Source organism: Nicotiana tomentosiformis, chromosome 10 (genome assembly GCF_000390325.3).
Source record: "Nicotiana tomentosiformis chromosome 10, ASM39032v3, whole genome shotgun sequence".
Lineage (NCBI taxonomy): Eukaryota > Viridiplantae > Streptophyta > Magnoliopsida > Solanales > Solanaceae > Nicotiana > Nicotiana tomentosiformis.
The window spans coordinates 79,488,130-79,496,450 of record NC_090821.1 but is presented as its reverse complement, the minus strand read 5'-3'; positions in this window follow the sequence as shown (position 1 = coordinate 79,496,450).

Genomic DNA, 8,321 nt, shown 5'->3' with positions numbered 1-8,321 from the left:
TTGAGTAGAGAGCCTGTGAAGGTAATGACTTGTGTAAGTCGGTTGTAGAGTTTATGTTTGTATCTAGGGTTGGGGTAGAGGAAGTTATGTTTGTGGGTGTAATGGTTGGCGTAGGGTTGCAGGTTAATAATAGGGTTTCACATGAAAAGAAATTATGATGTTCCATTGGAGTAGGAGATATTTGTATGTATTGTGTGTAGTCTCATTGGTCATTGGAGGAGAGGGGGTGGCATGCAAAGAGACGACGGAGAACCTAGAGCAGATTGAGTGTGTGGATATAATATCAGAGTTGTTGGCTGAGTTGTCAGCTAAAGAGCTGGGTAAGTTGCTTCTTAGGCCAGCTGTAGGGGTTACTGAAGATGGTGTTGTTATATCCATTTATGCATAGGTTGTAGTGGGAGTACTAGGTTTGGTATCTAGGCTTGGGGAATTGAGGTCCATATCCTGTGGAGTTGTCTTTGGTTTAATGAATGGTGGGGTAGTGGGATTATCGAAGGTCTTTACATGACCTTGTTGTGGTGCTTTAACTTTTTAGGTCTCTAGTGAGTCCGATAAAAGGGTGGTAGTTATGTTTGGGCTTGTAGGCCTATTAATCAGTACATCAAGAATAATATTTAAACCTTTTAAGTAGGAAAAAGGGTTAGTAGTAATCAATGGATCTGGGCTATAGTGAGTGGTCTGTTGAATATGATTGCGAGCCCATGTGTGACAGTTATTAGGGTTAGAGACATTACATGTCGTTACCTGGGGTGGTGACGTGGCTGCCACCTTCACTTTCGTCGTTTGTATGGGGCGGTAAGCAGGGATGCGTGGAGCCTCAAAGTATGAATGTCCGATGAAGTTTCCAATTTTTTTATTGCTTGATTTTTCGGAAATGTTATTGTTTTCCATTCTGACTCTGTGTGTTGGACATGAGAGGATGATATGGGTGGGTTCATGGATGTGGTGGGAAGGGAATTTAGTGGTGGAGTTGGGGTGAACTGGCAGTTCCAGCTAGCGTGGCCAAACCTGCCACATCTCGTGCATAATAGATTTAGACTCTCATATATTAGGACTTGTTTGTGGGCACCGATGTGAACTTGTGTTTTGAGGGGTTTCTCAAGTGGTACTTTAATACAAATACGGGCATACCTGCCCCTGGTAGTTGTTGAGGTGCAAGTATCAACTTTTAAGAGTTGCCCTATTTTGTTTCCCACCCTTTGCAGTATTTCAAGGTCATAGAATTCGGTTGGGAACTCTGGTAGGCGTACCCATAGGGCAACATAAGTTAGTTGTGCGTTTGAGGCTATGAATTTAGGCCCCCAAAGGTGGACAGAGAGAAAATGGTTTAAAATAAACCATGGTCCGTCGTGTAAAGCTTTGAACATGTTTTCCTCATAGAGAAATTTAATAAGGAAAAGATTTGACCCCAGATCAATGAGGGGAAGTTCCTTAGCGGGTTTCCAACGTTGAGTAAGTTTAGTTTTTAGTAATTGATGACCCACTGTTTTGCCAAAAACTTTTACGATAACTGAGTTTTTCCAAGGAGAGTATAGACGAGATTTGTCATTTTTTGTTAATGGAATGAAAGTGTCTACGTCGTCTGAGCGAGATATTTCATATGTAAGGTCTATGTCATCATGTATCGATTGGTAATTTGATGTGTATGCAGGGAAGTGTGAGTTAGAAGTAAGCGCATGGAGAAAAGATTTTGGAGGTGACGGGGAGTTAGGGCTGTCAATTTGCATGGATAGTGTGTTTGGTGGATCAGTTAATGGTAGGTATACGCAGGCTTTAAATTTCTATCCATAGGTGCATTTTAAGGTGCAAGTAGTTTTTGATACTGTGTAGTGCAAGTTTGGGACCGCTGTCCAAACTGCATGTTTTTTGAATGAGCTGTACATTTTTTTCATTGGCAATATAAAATAGTTAGTTGCCAAGAAATGATAATTGATGTATTCCTTTTGTTTTGGAATGTCTCCGAAATAAATAATCTATATTTGATAATCTATACAATTTTCACATAATCCTTCGTTTTAATTTATGTGAACTTTTTAGTCCGTGCAAAAAAGAATGACCCCTAGTTATATTTGGAAACAATTTACCTTTCTGTAATGATATATAGCCACACAAAATATATGTGTCTCATTTTATACCACAAATTCAAAAATCTTTTTTTTTCTTAAACTACATACCTAGTATTTTACTAAACTTTATTTTAATATTGTACAACTTCATACCATACACATGTTAAACCAATACATTAAATAAGGTATCCAACCAATCTCAAATAAAACGTCACGGAGAGACTAATTAATTTATAAAATGCCTGTGTGTAGCACGGTTTTTTATGTCTTTTAGATATTTCAATTGTTAATGTATTTTATTTTATAGTACTTTTACGTAGTTTTTAAAAATATAAATTTTATTTTAAAAAATTTCAAAATTCTATTTCCAAATTCATGATTAAAATTAAGAAATTTAACTCTCCGAATCTAAGAAATTGGGACAAGAAAATACAATTTACTTGATTGTAGGAACGGACGAGCTACTCCATCCGCCCTATTTGTTACATATATCCTGAATTTAACAGAAGTATTAAAATAACCTCTTTACTTTATAAGGGTGGAGGTAGGGGTGCAATGGGTTTCAATTGAATTGTATCTTCATCGATAAGTTACTGGACTACTACTATATGAATAGAGCAAAAATAATTATTCTTACTATATAAATTATTGAATCCCTTTCGCACAGGAAAAGCTACAATACAACAACAAAGGAAGTTAAAAAAATTATTATACATTTCTCACGACCCAAAATACAACTAGTCGGGATGACATCTAATCCAACCCGCTAGGTAAGCCAATTACCAACTATCCAATTCCAATGAAATTAATAAGACAATTAATTAAAAAAAATAATCTAAAACCAATAGATTTTCCCAAAAACTGGTAGTACAAATTATGAGCTTCCAAAAATAGACTTTACAAAGCTAGTATGAAGTAAATACATCATCTGTTTGAAAAGTATATAAACAAAGTTTTATGAATCTAAGGCTACCATAAACAAGAGGCAGCTACAATCGGAACGCAGGTACATCTTCAGATCCAGCTCCCAACGAACACAGTAACATCAATATCCAACATCTGCACGCAAGGTGCAGAAGTGTAATATGAGTACAACCGATCTCATGTACTCAATAAGTAACAAACCTAACCTTAGTTTGAAAGAAGTGACGAGCTTGTACCAAGGTCGGGTCCCAACTTCAATAACCAACAATAGTTCATAACAACTTAAACAAGTAATACCAGAAGTAACTCAACAATCAAATGCTCAACAAAAACATAATTTCTGAAAATAGTTCTGCCTTTCAAGTACATCAATGAAAGCCCAAATCGTTTACCGGAGTTGCCAAAAATATGAATAAGTTTGAAAACAGTAATTTTTCCAAAATTCTTTCAATAATTAATAAGATGTTTTATTTTTCTTTCCAGATAACCAGTGTAAAATAAATGCATCACTATGCCCATCTGCCAACATGTGTGAGAAATTATGAATGATGTAATATCGTACATCATAAGGAAAAAAACATGTGTGTATGTCAATGCAATGTATCTCAGGGATGAACTCATATGCATACTCTCAGAGTATCAATTCACTCAGTCCTCCCTATCACTCAGTCCTCATAGTCACTCAATCCTCCCAATCGCTCGACACTCGCACTCGGCCACTCGCACTCAATAGGTACCTGTGCTCACTAGGGTGTGTACAGACTCCGGAGGGGCTCCTTCAGCCTAAGCACTATAATCTTCACTGATAACTCATGTGCTACATGGACAACTCACGTGTTGCAAGGACAACTCACGTGCTATAATAAGCCAATCTGGCCTGTTGCGGCGTGCAGCCCGATTCCATAATAATAAAGTATATAAAGCCAATATGGCCTGCTGTGACGTGTAGTCCGATCACATAATTATCCTCATAATCAGACTCTCGGCCTCACTCAATCATCAATCTCTCCGGTCTCTCTCTTACGGGCTCACAATGTCATGAAAATAGCCCGAAAATAATAATATGATGTATCAATAAATAACAAAAGAGATTGAGATATGATATGTAATGATATGAATATGACTGAGTATGAATTTTCAATTTAAAACAAATAATTCACAGCAATATGACCTATGTGGATCCCAATAATACTAGCACATAACCTCAACATGATTTTTAATATGATTCTCAGCTTAATTTCTTTAGCACATAAAACTATATAGAAAATTCCAAGATTATTTGACTACAAAATTTCACGAAAACAATGATGTCACAATTTCTATGGTGCACGCCCACACACCCGTCACCTAGCATGTGCGTTACCTCCCAACAATTTACATAATACATATATTCATGGTTCATACCCTCAGCTCCAAGATTAGAAGAGTTACTTACCTCAACCTTCAAGCTTCGAAAATACTAAAATGCTCCAATTGATTAAAATGTCCAAATATCACCCACAATTCAATACCTACCATTAAATATCCCAACTACATCAAAATAAATACGAAAAGATTCATAAATATCCATTTAGGCTTCATAATTCGGCAACAAGCCTTCAACCATTCCAAATTATCCAATAGGCTCATCCATTAGCCTATTCAATTCCATTCTTATAATTTAATACTCATTTGGAGTCATTAATAATACTATGTTAATTACCTAACATCATTAAGTCACTATTCATTGTCTTCTCCAATAAATCTCTATGTTCAAGAACACCCATTTCAAGAACTAGTGTTGTATCGTGTCAAAATGGTGATTCCCTATTCAATTCGTTCATCAATTAAGTTATCGAGTCTATTAGAATCATTAGAAACTCAAAACAATTCCTTTTATATCAATTAATCACTATTCATCTTCTTCTTTGCCCAAAATATCATTTTCAAGACCCTCCCTTAGGGTTCATACAATATCCCATTACAACTTCAAATAAAACTCATAAACATGCTACCCATATTCCAATATGACATATATATGAAGCTCAAGTGAAGGGATTACCTCTTGGTGGAAGAATCTAACTTTTTCTCTTTTTGGTGTTCTTGAAGATTCAACACATTTTCTATGGATTTGATCCATAATAATATTAGTATTATCACTAAATAATGTTATATAATCATCCTTGTACCAAAATAACTTACCTTGAAGTGTATACATGGTGGAAGAGCTCCTCCTTCTCTCTAATCATTCCAAGATGAAGAACTAACTCATTCTCTCTCTAAACCCACGTTTTCCAGCTCCTTGAAATGACCCTTGAAGTTGTGTAGCCTCCTGCGTAGGCTACGCACAAAGGCTACGCATGGTGGACTTTCATTCCCCTTCAATTGGAAGTTGCTGGATTTTCCTATGCAATGGTGCGTAGGCTACGCTTCTATGCTGCGTAGGTTATGCAAGACTCGTGTAGCTGTTCTGACATCCTTTAGTAAAGAGGTCATAACTTCTTGTAGAAATCTCCAAATGACAAACGGTATAAAGCATTAGAAACTAGACACATAGACTTTGCTTTTACTGGTTATAAACCATATAAATCTTTATATCTTGAGAGTTATGCTTGTTTGAAGTTAGGTCTTGTGCGAACTCACTTGAAACTTTATCCCATCATACAATTTTCAACTTGACTTAGCCTTACGGCTCTTCTTAGACCATAAACCATTATTAATGCACCTCATACATATATTATCATGATCAATTGATATCATTCAAATTATCAGTCTTGTTCATACCCGAATTAATATAATTAGCACCCGCCAATCCCCTTAAAAGTCTTAAAACTTTCGAAATTTTTCGGGGTGTTACATTCTCCCCCACTTAAGAATATTCGTCCTTGAATATTTTTCAAGTCATTATTAGGAATATCATTATCCTCCTTTCACATTAACCATAATTCTTAATCATTCCTGACTTCATATGGGTCTTAGATATTCTTCCAAAATTTTGACTTCCTTAAGGCTCCAAAATTTGGCTAACTCTCTAAATTCTTAAAATGTTCGGCAGAGTATCCCTTGTAATTGAGACTATCCCAAAACTTCAACCTTTCCATAACAAGCCCCCCACATGGGCACCAATTTCAACATAATTCAACAACCAAATATCTTTACATAATATGATGTCTAGCCCCCACACGTCCGCACATATATGCTCAATGTTCAACAACAAACTAAGCCCCACGTGCCTGGGCATATACCAAAATCACATCAAATAATTCTTTATTATTTTAAACAGTTGCATATCTATACCTCGCTCATTCCAACACCGGTTACTCTATATTGCAACACATATTACTATCATGCGTATATGTATTCTCTTTCTATTATGCATACACCAAGTCATACGTGAAAGTGCATTTCTTGCATACATTAAAATTCTATTTCTTCCATTCGAAAACTTTCTCATTAATATAAAATTACTTCTAAGCATAGTTTGTCCTCTTAGGACCCTTGATTCTCTAGTTGCCAACTCCTTCCATAATACTTCTTTTATCCCATATGAATACCAACAAAATATTTGTCTTACTTAGGTCCATCCATCACGTGAGTGATTTATACCTTCACTTGTACTTGTAACTTTTGAGTTTCCTTTAGATCTCAATTTGAATAACATCATATCTTACAAGTTCACTACGCAAATATTCATTTCACTTCCTCCTTGTGGAGCAAGTTTATCATCCATTCTCGAACATCAATGTACATGTTTCTATTTTCTTAACCTTAACCAACTCATAGATACCACCATGTCCTTTGTGATATTTCTCTTCCATAAATTCATATTGTATTTATTATTATGACTACTATAGGCTTATTACCATGGATTATAGGCTTCCAACTCCCAAAGGGACTATTCTATTAGGATAATACTTGCACCATCTAGTCTTTTTTTCTTTTCTGACCCCTTTTTTCTTATTGGAGCACATTATTTTGGTTTTCAAAAGTATTTCGTATTTTAAAATACACATAATATAACTTTTTCTTGCCTCATTTCATTCCAAGTGTTTATATACTTTATCCTCATTTATAACCTTCATTTGTTCTACTAAGTCCAATATATGACCAAAGTACTTTCTTATTTTTGCCCTTGCTTGAATTTAATTTAAATGAAACATGATTCAAAGTTATAAGACTACTCGAATAGCCCATTAAATATTTGACTATTAGATAACACCTTTTAATAACCCCAATATTGAACACTGTAACTGTTTCTCGTGATAAGCATGTGATCCCTATACCAGCATTGTATGACAATTTTACTCATTTCATCAGGAATCTTATCGAAGATGTGTCCTTTATCTTTATTTTATGAATAAAAATTTCTCCATTTTATTTTTCCAACCATCACCCTTAAGGTGACTTTAACTTGATCTGATGCTCCCCCACTTAGGCGCAAAACCCAAATCTAAAGCTCGAGCCTAATACTCAAAGATTTTAATAAATTCGCACCTTGTTCCATTTGATTATACATACGCCCATATACTACTACAAGTTATTTATTTCCCCAACTCGAAATAATAATTCACCATTTCAAATATTCATGAAGCCCTGACTTATATATATATATATATATATATATACTTTGCTGTAATTACACTTCGTAGTACCTGTTATCCTGACAATAGAAGAAAAATTGTTATGCTCATCGAGGATTTCTTTACCCCTTCTCGTACCCAAGTATCATGGCACATTTAGCCGCAACTCATATTGCCAAGTATCATCCTTTAATGTCCTTACAACAACAATAAATTTAGCATATCCCTTTTCGTGCCGATCCTACTTTAAGAGATCTTTTTCTAGCATCTTGCCCTTCAGTCCATACTCAATTACATTTCTAGTAAATACAACTGCCTTAGGCTATACCCGTATAACTTTCAGATAATTTTCCATAACATACACTATTTTCATAATGCTAGATGTAAGAACGTGCAATCTATCTTCATATCCTCATCATAACATAAATTTTTGTGACTATAGTTAATATCACACCTTCACGTCATCATGCCTCATTCAATTAATATTACCTCCATGTTTTTCCATTATTCAATGAATTCTACTCGTGGGTACTCAATCACCTTCATATCTCTAGGTGTCTTTAATCTCTTTGCAGTAGATAACATGCTAGGATTCGTGTGGCATCACTACGTAGCCTTGGATCACTTGTAACTCATCAACTTCACATGTGTACCATTATCGCTTGCAAGCTTTTGAGTTTTAAACTACATATGAAATATTCATAATCCTTGCGCATTACATCCTTTCAAATAACAACTCATTTATCCCATAATTTTCATATACTCATAAAGT